This window comes from Rana temporaria, chromosome 3, assembly GCF_905171775.1.
Source record: "Rana temporaria chromosome 3, aRanTem1.1, whole genome shotgun sequence".
In the NCBI taxonomy this organism is placed as follows: Eukaryota; Metazoa; Chordata; class Amphibia; order Anura; family Ranidae; genus Rana; species Rana temporaria.
Window position 1 is genome coordinate 181535719 of NC_053491.1, and position 17654 is coordinate 181553372.

The following is a 17654-nucleotide window of genomic DNA, read 5'->3' on the forward strand; positions in this document are numbered from 1 at the left end:
GTCCTGTAATTATTTTAATAAAAAAAAATCTTACTCGATATGCAGCTGTCACATGAACTAGATCATTCCCAGTCTGTCTGCAGGGAAACATAAGCAGGAGGAGTTTATAGTCCTCTGCTGCTGGTCACATGTTCAAAATAAAAATACAAAAACAGCCTTTGGAATACAGAGTCAAAATAGATAAATAATATCACTAAACTGTTTTAAATTGGCATACAAATATATATTAAAAGAAATTTTAATTATTTTGTAGAAATGACCTGGTGTGGGCAGATTCTGCCAGTCACAGACTGTGTCACACCCCTCCAGCCTGTGTCTTAAATAGGAGGGAGGTGAAGCCTCCATCAATCAAGATGTAAAACCCTGCTCCAACTGTGTTTAACTAATTGGTTGGCATGGAGGAGGAAAGCTGTTATTTACCACTGTGTATACACAACATGTGTGACTCTATAGTCACATGGGCTGCTCAGATGTGATAGGGAGGAAATGCCCAGCATAGAAACTCGCTGAAAACAGAGCATGTGCAGAGTGCCCCCACAGTTGCAAATTCCCTAGCTGAATTTGGGACATGAACATAAGGTTGATATAGAGAACAGCAGGATCAACCAGATTTTTTCCAGAATACAGAAAACAAATGTGAGTATGAACAGCATGTAATACAGCATTCATTTACTTTTTTTTTATGATGTGGGTTTGGTGACACTTTAAGTCTCCTATTTACATTTTGGCATGCTGCTGCTCTAGTTTCAGGCTTAGGCCTCTGTCTGTTCCTCCTCCATAGAATTCTTTTACAATTCTCTGTGTACACATCTACTGCATAATAGCTCTCAGCTGCACTGGCTCACCATTGTGTGGGTGGAGCCTTTCTGTCTCCTGGGGAAGTCCTGGACCATTGTTGGCACCTGTACTAAAAGGGCTGTGCATACCTGCACAATGAGGATGCTGGTTGTAAGCAAAATGTGAGCCATGATTGGAGGCCTCATCCCAAATAAGTCTCTACAAAGCTTCCAGGATCACAGAGAAAACTGCAAAGCCAAATATCTTCCTATAACACAACCATCTCAGACTCTGTATCATGTACCTGGTTCGTGAGCCTGAGGAGAGCCTCTCTTACCACACCGGCTTGTGGACCCCTGAGGTTGAGACAGCAGCCACAGAAGCACTGTGACCTAGGAGTGGCTAGGATCAGTCCAGTGTTCAGTATGGCTGGTTGTCCGTGGCTGGATATGCAGCAGGCAGACCGGCAAGGCTAGGCAGTGCACCGTGAATGTGCATGTCTGCTGTGCAATTCCTGCTGCTTGGCTATGCCTTTCTGACACTCTGTATTGGCAAGAACCCTAGTGAAGTACCTTTCATGACCCTGAAATCCAGTCTCATCTCTGGTTAGTTGTTCACATACCAAAATGCACTCCAACTGCCTTTTTACACTGTGACCTAGTGCTATCCTGTCACAGAATATAAAATGGTTTCTGGGAATATGTGTAATGCAAACCACCTGTTAATCAGGAGAGCACTGTACTGAAATCCCGGGAGTCTTCACAAGTTTGATTTACAATATACACTTATTTTCAGCTTCCAGTGATCTGGAAGGCCATATTTGGTGAGTGTTTTTCCATGAGGTGATGGCACAGTAGTGATTGTTGTTCCAAGATGCACATTTCTAAATTTCATCATATTATGACACTTACTATTTATAAAAAGTCTTCTTTGTTCACATTCGGCATTCTTCTGTTGTTAATATTCGTATATAGTATTTTGGATTATGAATTGGGTTTTTAAGTAGCTGCTTTTCATTCGCATTTACTTTTATGTGCAGTGTTATCAAAATTTAATTTAGGGATATAGGCTACTTTTTTTTCCCCTGGCTCTTGCTGTCTCCTTATATTTCTTACTGATCTTTTCAAACCTAACTTTTTTTTTCTCAATGTTGATACTTACCTACACAATTCATTCAAATGATGTCCAAGCAGGCAGACCCTCTTACTGTGTAGAGTTTTTATAGTTCTAAAGAAGATTGTACAATCACCTTGAAAGGTGTATTAACAGTTTACTAAGTGCACAGACAGCAGTACAATCCTGAGAAAGACTTTAACGTTCTCATGCTGTTAGAGCTCGTTTACACAATTAGTGCCTTCCAAAGAGTAATCACTGATTGACCACTTTTCTAAAGCCCTGTACACTCAACCGGTTTTCCTGCCAGGAAAATTGCCGAGAGAGCTTTTCGTCAGGAAAACCGAACGTGTGTATGCTTCCTCGCAGTTTTTCCAACAGAAAAACTGCTGGAATACTGGCGGAAAAATAGAGAAACTGCTGGGATTCCCGGAGGTTTTAAAGCCGGCAGTTTGCCTATGGGAAAAAAAACACTGTGGGATTCTCGGCCAAAGCTCTCCCCGCAGTTTTCCAGACGGAAAAACCTCTCGTGTGTACACAGGGAAAGTTACCGAGCAGGTACTCGGTTTTCCTGTTGGGAGTCCTGGCGGATTTTATACTGCCGGGAATACCGGTCGTGTGTACAGGGCTTAAGGGCATTTCACAGGCAGTGATAAGGTATTATGTTGCCTCCTCACTGCCTGTTTTACAGACATTCTAAACTTTCCTCACCCTATCCAAAATTAAAACAAAATATGACTGGAGTACATTGTAGATTAAACATATTGCTTCTTCTACTTTTTGAACAATCTTTTGATTTTTCATATAACAGGTTTTGCCATGAGACTAAACTTGATTCATAATTATGTTCGTTTATAACTAAAATGTTAGGTATTTACTTCATATAAATTACTTTTTTCTCACTGAGGCCAATCAGCTGGCTGCAGAAGCCATGATGTTTATCTTCTTTGATGATCTGTTTTACGAGGTAATGCCTGAGTTTAGTCCATAACTTTCTAGCTAGGTGATAGTACCGGGCACAAATTTTAAACCTGCTGTCTGTAATTTCTGAAATGGATATGTCATGGATATGTAGTAAGTCTGGCAGCTTACCTTTCTCTCCATGTGTTCATTAGAGGCCAGACTCTCTTATCTGACTGCCTTTATCATCTCTCCTCCCTGTATGGCTCCACCCAGGCCATCCCAGGAACTCTATATTAACCAGTTCACTGCAGGTCTGCTTTGCTGATCAACGTTGTTTGTTAGCATTGTGTTCCTGCTTGCCGTGTGCTACATTATTTCTGTGTACCGATTTTGGCTTGTCTTCAACTGTGACCCTGACCCTTGGCCTGTCCCTTGGTTATCCTCGTCTGCCTGTTGCCCCGACCTCGGCTTATCCCTCACATTCTCTGTGTCCTGAGTGTCTGCTTCCCCTCTCTCCCTACAGAGCGTGACCTAGGGGACTCCGGGGGCCGCAACCTGGATCCAATTGCAGCAAAGGCCATCCTCACCACTAGAGGCTCTGGTGAATACCAGCTGGATCTTAGATTCCGCGCCCTGGGGAATCTTGGGCTCAAGCTTTCTGTAGGGTCCCTGTTTGTGCCCCAGTGAACCTTTCCTCCATATGCACTCTGTGGTCCATCCGCAGCAGTCTGCTATAGGGTTCACTACCTTGCGGTGCACCCCTGACTCCAACAGGGTGCACTTGTCATCTGGCCTCAGGTGACCTGACAGGATAACAAGTTCTACATTATGTCTTATCTCAAACTCCCCCTTGTCTCTCATTATTTGCCTGAGTGGGTAACAGCCAGTATATCTCAAGGGTGGGGAGTGGGGGGGGTGATCATTTACAAAGTTGGCATTCACTTCGGATATTTAGGGGGAGCAATGAATTAGGGGCTGCACAGTGCTATTATTTCAGAAGATGCCCCCCCCCCCACAAATAACTTTAATGCATTCTGTCACTATGAGTTAGTGTTTGGAAACCTTATAACATATATGCTTTAAGCTGCCCCCACATTAAAACCCTTTAATATTTACTTAAGGGTTTATTTTTTATTCACTGTAGCTGAATGTCAGGTAAATTGCTAAATAAACAGATGGAATGCATATATGAGACTATTTTATTTGTCAAAGGGTTTGTATTTCTTCCAGTCATAAGATTTACACATCTCTGATACACAGCAAAGTCCTTTCTTGCATAGTGGGAGCAATGATTAATCTGTGCTGCAGTTCAGAAACGCTGACAGGTCTCGCTACTTCTCTACCTTGTAACTGGATAGTGAATGGAAAAGAAGCACACTGATGAGCTCATCTCTCTTTCACTCTTTCCACTCTTATATGAAGCATATTCCTTGTTATCACAAAATCACAGCTGTACAACCCGATTGTCTCTTTGAGCTGCCTCTTGTTCTCCCAGTCTGAACTTTGCTGCACAGGAAGTGCAAGAGGCACAAGTAAAATTCCAGGTACTTAAATTTCACGCAATAAAAATACACTTAGGGCTCTTTTACAAGGGCGGACCGTATGTCCGCTTTTTTTATCCATCCGTGTACGGATGAAAAAGGGACATACATTGGTCCCTATGAGATTGCGGGTGTCAGCGGATGAATATTCGCTGACACCCGTTCTCGCCCGGTGCCGCATTCCTCCGATTCTGCAGACGGAGGAAAATCCTATTTTTCCATCCGTCTGTGGATTGGATCGGGTAAACATGGACAGACAGTCCATTTTCATCCGATCCCCCCATAGAGGAGAGCAGAGAAAAGACAGGGCGGTCCCACAGTGACCGCCCTGTCATCCACCGGCTCAGCTGGGATCAACGGAGCGATCCCCGCTGAGCAAGCGGAGGTTCACGGGGTGGATCATCACTGATCCGCCCCGTGTGATAGAGCCCTTAATGTTGTATTTATGGATAAAAGCTGCATTATTCTCTTGAGTTCAGCTTTAAATAAACCAAAATCCAATTTGGTTATAGAGCACTAGATATAACATGTATTTGTATCTTCAAATTATGTGGCTTATTTCAGCATATTCTCTTCCACATGCTGTGACCTGCAGACATCCTTCAGTAAACTGCCTGTTTGCTATAATTAAATGTCAGTTTAACTAGCTATACTTCATATTCCTTTCATAGTCATCATTTCCCATTTTAATTGTTGGTTGGCATTAATTAATTTTGGAATCTCTGCTAAACCTATAGTCCAGGATGAGCCAAAACACCATATGGACAACCAGATGGTTTACTGTAATTTTATATAATGAATTCTCAATATGAAATAAGTGATAAACATAATTATCATTCTTTTACATATTTGTTGGATAGCTTTTGTTTATTTATTTCCACAGAGAGATAAATGGATGCAGCAAAGTATGTAAAAGTCACAAAAGTCAAATCATTAGTGCAATTTGTCGCAAAGTGCATAATGAGACTTGGTGAGAAATTTTCAGTGGTTTCAATAATTTGTTATATTCACAAAGGTGATTAAGTATAAATACAGGGGTGTAGACAGCAAGAGCAATCACTTGTTAGGTTAAATGAAATAAACTTGCAAAGATATTGGCAAGAGTGACATTGGATAGAATACAATAAATATGAAAGCTGAACAAACCAGGCAGCCCTAATGCCGCGTACACACGATCATTTTTTGGCATGAAAAAAAACTAAGTTTTTCGGCATGTAGAAAAAACTTTGTTTTTTCCAACTTCATCATTAAAACGACGTTGCCCACACACTATCGTTTAAAAAAAATGCTCTAGCAAAGCGCGGTGACGTACAACACGTATGACGGCACTATAAAAGGGGAAGTTCCATGCGGATGATGCCACCCTTGGGGCTGCTTTAGCTGATTTCCTGTTAGTAAAAGACGATTCACGCTTTTCTGTCTGTTACATCATGATGAATGTGCTTACTCCATTGCGAATGGTAGTTTTACCAGAACGAGCGCTCCCGTCTCATAACTTGCTTCTGAGCATGCGCAGGTTTTTAACGTCATTTTAGCCCACACACGATCATTTTTTACAACCCGAAAAACGACATTGTTTAAAACGTCGTTAAAAAATGCAGCATGTTCGAAAAAAATTATTGTAGTTTTTCAGAACCCGAAAAATGATGTGAAGCCCACACACGATCATTTTAAATGACATTTTTTAAAAACTTCATTTTTTTCATGCCGAAAAATGATCGTGTGTACGCGGCATAAGATTCACACAGTCATGCAAGACAGCCCAGTAGATTGCTGTTCTCACCTTTTTTTTTACTACTGCAGTTAAGAAATGCAAGTTTGTTTTGTGCTTTTCTGCCTTCAGCCTATGAATGACACTAAAGGAGGAGAAGTAGACTGATGGATTCAGGTTGAACATGGACTAGAGGCTAACCCAACCTGTTTGCTGAAATGGTGAACTAATGCAGCCATTTACAGTTGTAGCAATCAAATACGCTTAATGCAATTCTTGGATTTTGAACTAGGGTCAGGTGGTTCAGAACTGGCAATAATAGACACTTTGTTATGAACCCACCCATGATTGTGTGATAAAGCATTGTACACTAAATCATCTTTAGTGCACCAAAGAATCACATCCTTAATTCCCTTATTGCCATAGGTGACATTAAAATTAGTCAATCCCCTTTATTTAAAATGTCATGCAGTCCTAAAATCCCTCTGCACATAGAGGTAGTAGGGAATGAGCATGTTTTGCAGGAAAAAATGGTGGTAGGCCACATCATCAAGAGGCAGGGCATATCTACCTTCATTTATGAGGGTGGCCATGCTATACAGCTGGAGTATGTGGAAGAAGTTGTGTCCTTCTTTTTCTTTCCCCTCCTAGGTGCCGAACAACCAGTTATTTGCCAAGTTATTTGCCACTTGTGAATGTGTGTCCTCTTTTCTTCCTCCTCTTATAGGCCTGAAAACTGGCATGGAGGAGTCAATATAATTATACTATCACACCATTAGTCATTTGCTGCAGGTGCAGGATCTTGTTAATGTACAAGAATTCCTAATTTCAGATGATGAGGAAGAAAACAGGAGAACCGTACAGGAAGTGAACATCAGTCAGAGAGCAGCAAGAGACAGTGATGTTCTTGCAGCTGCAGGTCACTGCCCAGTGAGCTCCAGTAATGAGGGTGGGAGTGGCAGATCATACCAGGGTGGAAGATTTTGGAAAAGAGTAAACTGAGGGAGACGCAGAACAGCAGCAAGGAAGGATTTGGGGCAGTTTGCAGTGACTGGAGGAATCAGTCATCCTATTCCACTAGATGTCACTGCCCCAGGGTTACAGGCCACTGCTATTTACAGAGCTGGTCCACAGATCTATGCAGTCTGAGCCTTCTTGTAAACATTCAAAGTCACTTTCAAATAAATTAATTTCACTTTTTTTTGTGAAGGCAAAAGCAAATCATAAGGCATAACAAACTGACTTCCAGGGCCTTACAGGGTCCCTTTCTCAAGGCAACATAGTGACATGGACCTTTTTTGTACACATCTGCTGCTGACAACATGGCTGTGGTCCGCCATAGTAAAACTACCAGCCATTGGGTAACCACATGCATGAGGAGACACATTAGTCTGCACCGTAAAGCCTGGTCCTGCACCTTTACCACCACTTTATCAATTATCCTAACTTTTGACTCATCAATGGCCTCATTCTCTGAGTCCTTAGAACCACCAGTCCCACACAAGCGCCCAAGAGCATACAGTATGCAAGGGCCAATGCAATTTCTGTCTTGTTTTTTTTAAACTGGTATGCAGGGTCCACACTGGCTCTCCAGGGTCAGGACTGAGTGGTGGATGACCCTATGTCATCTTGTGACTGGCAGGGTTGTGTGTGACAATGACATTGACTTGCTGTCTGCCCTTCATCAGTTATGGGTAACACCAAGGTTACCTTGCCAGTTACATGTCACCAATCTGGTGGTACAGCCATTTCTGGTAAAGTACCTTGTTTTCCAGGAGGTCTTGTGTATGTAGCCAGTTAAGGTGTTCATACTCTGCAATCATTCTCCTAGCAGAAATGCAGTGTTAACACAATCTACTTGCCAACCACCTAATATGTGACACTGCCACACACTGTAACTCACCATTAGCCATGCTACAGTGGTCCTGAGATTTCACTGTGCTTTGTACAGATTCATGGCACCCCATATAGCCATATAGGCATAGGCATAGCAAGGTAGCCCTGAAACATAAAGTTTCCTCAATGTTTTTTAGAAATGTAAATGTTTTATCTTTGAAAATGTTAGTGTTTTTTTTTTTTATCTGTGAACATAGAGCTGTGATAGGACTCCAAAGGACATTATCCAGGAAGTATTGTGGCTTGTCAATATGCATTTTAGAAAATTCCAATTTGGCTTTTTATATGTTTTTCTTTTAACAGTTCAGTCCTCCTGGGTCTTCTTCCTTTGAGCCCCATATCACTTGAAAAGTGATGGATGATATGTTCAGACACTGATTACCTTGAGAGTTCAGCTTGTATGTCTTTAGAAGTCTTCCCTGGTTCTTTGCCTACCTTTCGTAGTATTCTTCTTTTAATCTGAGGTCAGTTTTCCTTTTACAGCCAAATCCAGGGTGATGATTGGCTACACTCCCATGGACGCTAAGGGCCAGATTATCGTAGTTTGGCGTAACTTTGTGCGGGGGCGTAACGTAACCTATTTACGTTACACCTCCGCAACTTAGACGGGCAAGTGTTGTATTCTCAAAGCACTTGCTCTGTAAGTTGCGGCGGCGTAGCGTAAATAGGCCGGCGTAAGCCCGCCTAATTCAAATTTGGAACAGGGGGGGGCGTGTTTTATGTAAATGTTCTGTGACCCGACGTGATTGGCGTTTTTCACGAACGGCGCATGCGCTGTCCGTGGAAATCTCCCAGTGTGCATTGCTCCTAGTACGCCCCAAGGACGTATTGGTTTTGACGTGAACGTAAATTACGTCCAGCCCCAATCACGGACGAGTTACGCAAACAACGTAAAATTTTCTAATTTTGTCGCGGGAACGACGGCCGTACTTAACATTGGTACGCCGCACTTACGCCACCATATAGCAGGGGTAACTTTACGCCTGGAAAAGCCTAACGTAAACGGCGTATCTGTACTGCGTCAGCCGGGCGTACGTTCGTGAATTTGCGTATCTAGCTGATTTACATATTTCGACGCGTAAATCAGCTTACACGCCCCTAGCGGCCAGCGTAAATATGCAGTTACGATCCGACGGCATAAGAGACTTACGCCGGTCGGATCTAATAGAAATCTATGCGTAACTGATTCTAAGAATCAGGCGCATAGATACGACCGGCCAGACTAAGAGATACGACGGCGTATCTGGAGATACGCCGTCGTATTTCTTTTGAGAATCTGGCCCTTAATGTTTTAATATTATTTTTAACTATAGTCACAGGGACATCAAGCTGTTTGAGAATGGTATTTACTTTTGACATGATGATTTATAATCTGCTTTCTGATCTTTGCAGACAGCAACTCTTTCCTTTGCATTCTCTGTTCAGGGTGCAAACAATGATATCAAACAGATATTGTATCATCTTTTGTAGGGTTGCTCAGGCCATTTTAGAACATTTCTGTAGAATAAGCAAAAATGTATTACTTTTATACACTTTCCTTACTTTACTCATGTCTATGGCATACCAAAAGAATGCAGTTAAATATGAACAATTAATTTTACTTTCATAACTTTTTAAGAGGAATGAAGCATTGTTTAAAAAAGATATACATGTCCATGTATGTGCATACTGTCGAGTCAATATGTGTTGTAATTATCTCTGTACAATACAAGCTAATTGTTTATTTCAGGATAAAATCTGCCTCACCTGTTCCTTTTATATGTAACCAAGCTGCTTAACCACTTAAGACCCGGACCATTATGCAGGTTAAGGACCTTGCCCCTTTTTGCGATTCGGCACTGCGTTGCTTTAACTGACAATTGCGCGGTCGTACGACGTGGCTCCCAAACAAAATTGACGTCCTTTTTTCCCCACAAATAGAGCTTTCTTTTGGTGGTATTTGATTACCTCTTCTGTTTTTATTTTTTGCTCTATAAACAAAAATAGAGCGACAATTTTGAAACTGTTTACTGTGAAAATGACAATTGCAGTTTAGGAGTTAACCACTAGGGGGCACTGCTGGGCTTAAAGAGACACATACAGGTACGTGATTGTGCCCAGCCGTGCCATTCTGCCGACGTATATAGGCTTGAAGGGTTCCATAAGTGGTTAAATAATGTCTAAACATGGCTATTGTCTCTCAGATAATACACTCTAATTTTTGTTTTACAAGACGAAATCTTCCTTTGTTTCTTACAACTTTCTGTGTATTTAGGTGCTTACATAATGTCCTGATGCGATCCAGTTTTCTATCAAACTCATAACTGAGGTCTATATTTTGAATATATAAGTGGGTTTGAGTGGAATGTAGGGTTATGGTTTTGAAGTGTTTTTGAGCGCTCTAGTTTTATTTACATTTTTTCACATTTTAGGACAATGCAGTTAAGTACTTTGAAAAAAGGAGCTCACAAACTTTATTATAAAACAATTTTGCCACACACAGTAATAGATTTTAAATTCAGAATTATTTAGACTTTAAGTGGGATTATAAGAACACACTGCAAACTGAACCCAGGGACATTTTCTCATCCCTATTGATGAGGTTGCCTCTCTCTCCAATCCCATTCTGTCAACATGTTTTTTTTTTGTTTTTTTTTAGATAAATACATTTATCATCATACCATGAATGTGAAGATGGTAATTGTTGACCTATGTCTTGTGCTGGACACAGTATAACTTCAGTACTCTCTGGTAACACTGTATTTATTGTTACACAGTGAGGCATTGGCACAGTGAGGCATGGACTCAGTGAGGCATGGGCACAGTGAGGCATTGACTCAGTGAGGCATGGACAGAGTGAGGCATGGGCACAGTGAGGCATGGGCACACATTTAGCCCCACTCTTCCTTTACACGTGTGCAAAGTTTGTTGTCCGGGGGACCTATAGCCAGGGAGAACCAATTTTTCAAATTCGGGCACCCCTTCCATAGACTCCCATGTTAAACAGTAATTTCTCCAGTAACTTTGGGGACCTGGTATCAGCACACATGCAGCCCCAGTTCTCCTCTACAAGTGTGCAAAGTTTGCTGTCTGGGGGACCTACGGCCGGGGAGCACCAATTTTTCAAACCCGGGCACCCCTTCTATATACTCCCATGTTAAACGGAAGTCTAGTCATGGACACAGTGAGGCATGGGGACAGTGAGGCATGGACTCAGTGAGGCACAGTTAGGCATTGACACAGTGAGGCATGGGCACAGTGAGGCATGGACTCAGTGAGGAATGGACACAGTGAGGCATGGACACAGTGAGGCATGGGCACAGTGAGGCATGGACACACATTTAGCCCCACTCTTCCTCTACAAGGGTGCAAAGTTTGTTGTCCGGGGGACCTACAGCCATGGAGAACCAATTTTTCAAATTCGGGCACCCCTTCCATAGACTCCTATGTTAAACGGTAATTTCTCCGGTAACTTTGGGGACCTTTTATCGGCACACATGTAGCCCCAGTTCTCCTCTACAAGTGTGCAAAGTTTGCTATCTGGGGGACCTACGGCCGGGGAGCACCGATTTTTCAAACCCGGGCACCCCTTCTATATACTCCCATGTTAAACGGAAGTCTAGTCATGGACACAGTGAGGCATGGGGACAGTGAGGCATGGACTCAGTGAGGCACAGTTAGGCATTGACACAGTGAGGCATGGGCACAGTGAGGCATGGACTCAGTGAGGAATGGACACAGTGAGGCATGGACACAGTGAGGCATGGGCACAGTGAGGCATGGACACACATTTAGCCCCACTCTTCCTCTACAAGGGTGCAAAGTTTGTTGTCCGGGGGACCTACAGCCATGGAGAACCAATTTTTCAAATGCGGGCACCCCTTCCATAGACTCCTATGTTAAACGGTAATTTCTCCGGTAACTTTGGGGACCTGGTATCGGCACACATGTAGCCCCAGTTCTCCTCTACAAGTGTGCAAAGTTTGCTATCTGGGGGACCTACGGCCGGGGAGCACCGATTTTTCAAACCCGGGCACCCCTTCTATATACTCCCATGTTAAACGTAAGTCTAGTCATGGACACAGTGAGGCATGGGCACAGTGAGACATGGACTCAGTGAGGCATGGACACAGTGAGGCATGGGCACAGTGAGGCATGGACACAGTGAGGCATGGGCACAGTGAGGCATGGGCACAGTGAGGCATGGACACAGTGAGGCATGAGCACAGTGAGGCATGGGCACAGTGAGGCATGGACACAGTGAGGCATGCACATGGACACAGTGAGGCAAAGTGAGGCACAGTGAGGCATGCAGATGGACACCCTAGACTTATACTCGAGTCAATATGTTTTCCCAGTTTTTTTGTGGTAAAATGAGGTGCCTCGGCTTATACTCGAGTTTATACGGTATATATACTGTGTATTACAAAATATTCCCAATTCCCTAAAATATACATACAATTCTAGGTTTCTATAGTTTAAATTGTGAAACAGATCATTAAAATGCTGGCAGAAATGTATCCAGAGTGTATATATAGTTTTGAAACATGCCAGGTAAATTCTTCCTAATCTTATTAGTCATTAAATACATAATTCCTCCTAAATCTCTTTCCTTATGTTTAGATTGCAAGAAGACCAAGCAGATAACATAATAAAGTTTATCCAATTACCAGTTTGACATAGCAAGAAACATCCTCCCACCTATCTATGTTCGAATTAGCTGGTTCCAAATCCGTGCTTATATACCTGATGAACACTAATATATATTTATTGGAGTTTGAGTACCATATTATAGCCCATTACCGCAGAAATAAGAAACCCATCATGACAGAAATATGAGGCTACAACTGCTGATATTTCATTTGGAAATTGTTGGTTCCTTAGCTGGCATGTTGATGTATTGGTTTCATATTCCTGAATCATTGGAGTTGATTTACTAAAAGCAAGTAGGCTGTTCCTTTGCATTTTTCTTGCACGTAATTGGATAATAGAAGTCAAAAGAGATTCACCTCATTTATTATGTAAACCCAACATTTTATATTTCTGATATGTGGCTGCTGTACCTTGTACTTGTATGAAAAAGTATCCTGTTCTCTTTATATTGCTTCCTTTGTGTGAAATCTCCGGCGCTCCTGCCAGTCACTCTGCTTTCCTATTAAAAAACGATTACATTAAGCAGGAGAACACACCATGGTCAGTGTGCTCTCCTCCATTGAACAGACTTGTCCTGACATGGCCTACATGCATAGCCTTTCGCTGGGAATCTCAGTGTGCTGCTGTTTCTCCTCCCTCAGCTCTTCTGCAGCTGAGAACAGATATAATATGATCACTTATAAATAAGGGAGAAAAGGGTGTTTATAATGTTTTTTTTTTAAAGAGAAAAATGGATGGTCATGTTCTGTGGGTGTGTGCCACATCCCAGTGTATAGTTTAAGAACCAAGGTGTTTTTCTTAAGTGGGACTTTAAATTTCACATTGACAAGTAGCATTTATAAATATAAAACATTTGATAAAAAAAAAAATGTACATAAAAAAAAAAAAAAAAACTTCATAAATACAAGTGATAAGTCATTGTTCTCCAGTAGGATATAGCATCTTCTGTTACCTGACACATTTCAGAGAAGAATCTCCTTCATCAGGGTAACAGATAGGAGAAACATCATTTGTGACACCTGAGCAGCCAATAGGGTCACGCGCCCCCCGCTCGCTCCTGACGGGTGACGTGCGTGCCTGGCGGGCGCGATCATCGCCGGGCACCCGCGATTGCTCGTTACAGAGTGAGAACCAGGAGCTGTGTGTGTAAACACATAGCTCCCGGTCCTGTCAGGGGGAGAAATGCCTGACCGTCTGTTCATTTAATGTATGAACAGCGATCAGTCATTTCCCCAAGTCAGTCCACCCCCCCTTCAGTTAGAACACACCCAGGGAACATACTTAACCCCTTTCTCGCCCCCTAGTGTTAACCCCTTCCCTGCCAGTGGCTTTTTTTTAACCTATGGTTAAATAACCTATGGGGCCCACACACGATCGGTTTGGACCATTGAAAATGGTCCATCAGATCGTTGTCCTCTGGTTAACCTATCGTGTGTACGAGACCTAAAAATGTACAAATCACTGTAAATGTGGAAAATGAAATAAACGGTTGAGCGCAGTCTCAAACACACCTAGTATAAAAAGAGATAAATATAATCACTGCAAAACAGTGTGTGTACCTTTAAATGTGTCCAAACAAAAACAAAGTGTATGTGGAATCTGAAACTGTGTCTACAAAGCTCAATCAGGGAGATAAATGTGGATAAAACAACAATTAATGCAGGTGCAAACTGAAGCAATAACTAGAACCAGCAGAAAAGTGACAGTGCAAATAAACTAAATTTAGCCACTTCCGGTCACGTGTGCTGTTCCTGACGCATGTCGTCACGTCACGTGACTTCATCAGAGGAATCCTCTGATGAAGTCACGTCACGTGATGACACGCATCAGGAACAGCACACGTAACCAGAAGTGACGTGAGTCCGTCTACCTGTCTGTTTGATTGCAATTTTAAATCCCTGCTGGTTTTTATTTTTTTAATGCATGTAAGCGCATATATATTTATTTTATTATTATTTTTTTATCCTGATGTACTTCACTATGGGCTCTTCTTTCTGTTCTGGGTTGGTTTGTTAACCATCTGTTTCGTTTGTGAGCCTGTCACTTTTCAGCTGGTTCTAGTTATTGCTTCAGTTTGCACCTACATTAATTGTTGTTTTATCCACATTTATATCCTTGATTGAGCTTTGTGGACACAGTTTCAGATTCCACTTACACTTTGTTTTCGTTTAGGACACATTTAATAATAAATATAATAAAAAATAATAATAATAATAATAAAAATCCCCCAAAAATATATAAAAAAAAATGTCTTACTCAGTTTAGGCCGATACGTATAGTTCTACCTATTTTTGGTAAAAAAAATCGCAATAAGCGATTATCGGTTGGTTTGCGCAAAATTTATAGCGTTTACAAAATAGGGGATAGTTTTATTGCATTTTTATAAAAAAAAATTTTTTTTACTACTAATGGCGATTTTTTTTTGTGACTGCGACATTATGGCGGACACTTTGGACAATTTTGACACATTTTTAGGACCATTGTCATTTTCACAGCAAAAAATGCATTTAAAATGCATTGTTTATTGTGAAAATGACAGTTGCAGTTTAGGAGTTAACCACAAGGGGGCGCTGATGGGGTTATGTGTTCCCTGAAGTGTGTTTACAACTGTAGGGGGGTGTGGCTGTAGGTGTGAGGTCATCGATTGTGTCCCCCTATAAAAGGGATGACACGATCGATGCAGCCGCCACAGTGAAGAACGGGGAAGCCGTGTTTACACATGGCTCTCCCCGTTCTTCAGCTCCGGGGACCGATCGCGGGTCCCCAGCGGCGATTGGGTTTGCTGGTCCCGTGGTCACGGTCATGGAGCTTCGGACCAGGTCGCGGGGGCGCGCCGCGGGTACGCGCCCGTGACCCACGGCTGGGTACTAGTACAGGACGTACCTGTACGTACATGTGCCCAGCCGTGCCATTCTGCAGACGTATATGTGCAGGAGGCGGTCCTTAAGTGGTCAACTGATGGTGTGTAGGCACGACGGACCATCAGTCAGCTTCATCGGTTAACCTATGACAACGGTCCTTCAGACCGTTCTCATTGGATGGACTGATCGTGTGTACGAGGCTTTAGATTTGAGCAGCACTTTAATTTATTTCACACACGACTTAAACCTCATTTGCCTACTGTAGATCTCCTCATTTATTCACTCGGCTAGCGCTAGCGCGATTTCCCCCTATCTGATCTAATGATCCTGTCTGTACCCCTGATGAAGGAAATTCTTATCTGAAATGCAGCGTTTTATTCCTAATATTGTATAAATAAACTTTTTTATTCTTATAGATGCTACTTGTCAATGTCCCATTTAAAGTCCTTTTTCCTTTTTTTTGTATGTCCTTTTTCCCCACAAATAGAGCTTTCTTTTAGTGCATTTTTTTGCGCTATAAACAAAAAAAGGCAGACAAATTTATTTTTATTTTTTTCTAGTAATTGCGGTGATCAGCAACTTATAGCGGTACTTCAATATTGAGGCAGACAATCTGACACTTACTCACATATTTGACACTTTTTGGGAACCAATAGAACTAATACAGTGATCAGTGCTAAAAATATGCCACTGTACTAATGACACTGGCTGGGAAGGGATTAATGATCTAGGACGAATAAAGGGTTAAATGTGTGCCTAACCAGTATTTTGGTGTACTGTGCCTGGTGCTTTTACTAAGTAATGGATTTTATTCCCTGCTTTGCACCCGAAATACAGATGTAACATGTAGCAGACTTAGAGTGGGAGAGAATATTGGCATCAATGGGCACAGAACAGAAATGGTAATTCTTCAAAAAGACTTATTGTGAACTCACTGCAAAGTATATTCCCATGGGCAATAAGTTTAAAAGGCTGAAAATAAAACCTATGTGACTCACGGCCAAAGTTAAAAGAGCTTTTAAAAAATATAAAAATGAAGGAACACTAGTGTCATTTAAATGTTACAAAGAATATAACAGGATATGTAAAAAGGAAATCAAGGATGCAAAAATTCAAAACGAACGGCAGATTGCAAAGGATAGTAAGACAAACCCCAAAAAATTATTCAAATATATTAATAGTAAAAAGGTCAAGTCTGAGCATGTAAGGGAGCTGCGGTGGCTCAACGCGATTGGCACTGCGCTGACAAGCCATTCACCTCTGCAGCTAGGTGTTCGGATCCCAGTCTCGGCTACATGTGAATTGAGTTTGGTGGTCTCAGCCCGGCTCCTGGTGGGTGTGCTATGCAAGGTAAGCCCACCCCCTCCCACAAAAACCACCACACTTACACGCACTCGAAATTGGGTTAACATGCACGCACTTTGACCACGCGGTCTCTAAAAAAAAAAGGCGAAGGACTAACGGGGCTGGTTGAGCAGGCAAATCCTCTCACTCCCTTATTGGGAGTCCCTCTGCCCCGTTGGGCTTCAAAGCGGAGCAGGTAGGGCGGGCTGTGTGGGAGGACCCCCTCACACACCTGCCATTGCCACCCGGGGCATGGAGAAAGGTGGCAGTTTGCCTCTGGGGGAGGCCTGCCTACTCCCAACTCCTGCAATCCGGCTCCTCTCTCGAGTACACGCACACAAAAAAATACACTTAAAAAAAAAAGTCTGAGCATGTAGGTCCTTTACAAAATAATCTAGGGGGTGACTGGGGACAAAGAGAAGGCTAATTTATTAAATACTTTATTCAGCTCTGTGTATACAAAAGAGCATGGGGGAGCTCATGTCCATAATGGGGGTGGTAGTGACACAGCCCCAAATACACAATGGCTCAAAAGTGATATGGTCCAGAAATATTTAGACAGAATAAAGGTGGATAAAGCACCTGAACCAGATGGCATCCACCCACGGATCCTAAAATAATTGAGCTCTGTAATTTCAAAGCCATTGTATCTAATTTTTAGGGACTCATTAATGACAGGAATAGTACCACACTAGATTGGCACAGGTGCCCATATTTAAAAAGGGAACAAAGTATTTTTACTATACTATAGACCTGTTAGTTCTACTATGCTGGGGAGTACAAGAGCCTAATATGAAGTCAAATTCAAGGTACCGTATTTTTCGCCATATAAGACGCACTTTTTCTTCCCCAAAACTGGGGGGGGGAAAGTTGGTG

General features: G+C 42.2%; 1 protein-coding gene across 3 annotated transcripts in view; it reads left to right on the top strand.

Annotated features, from left to right (window-relative positions):
• LOC120931937 (monocarboxylate transporter 2-like) overlaps positions 1-17654 on the top strand; it is a 107758-nt gene that overhangs the window by 73415 nt on the left and 16689 nt on the right. The gene's annotated exons all lie outside the window — the stretch shown is intronic.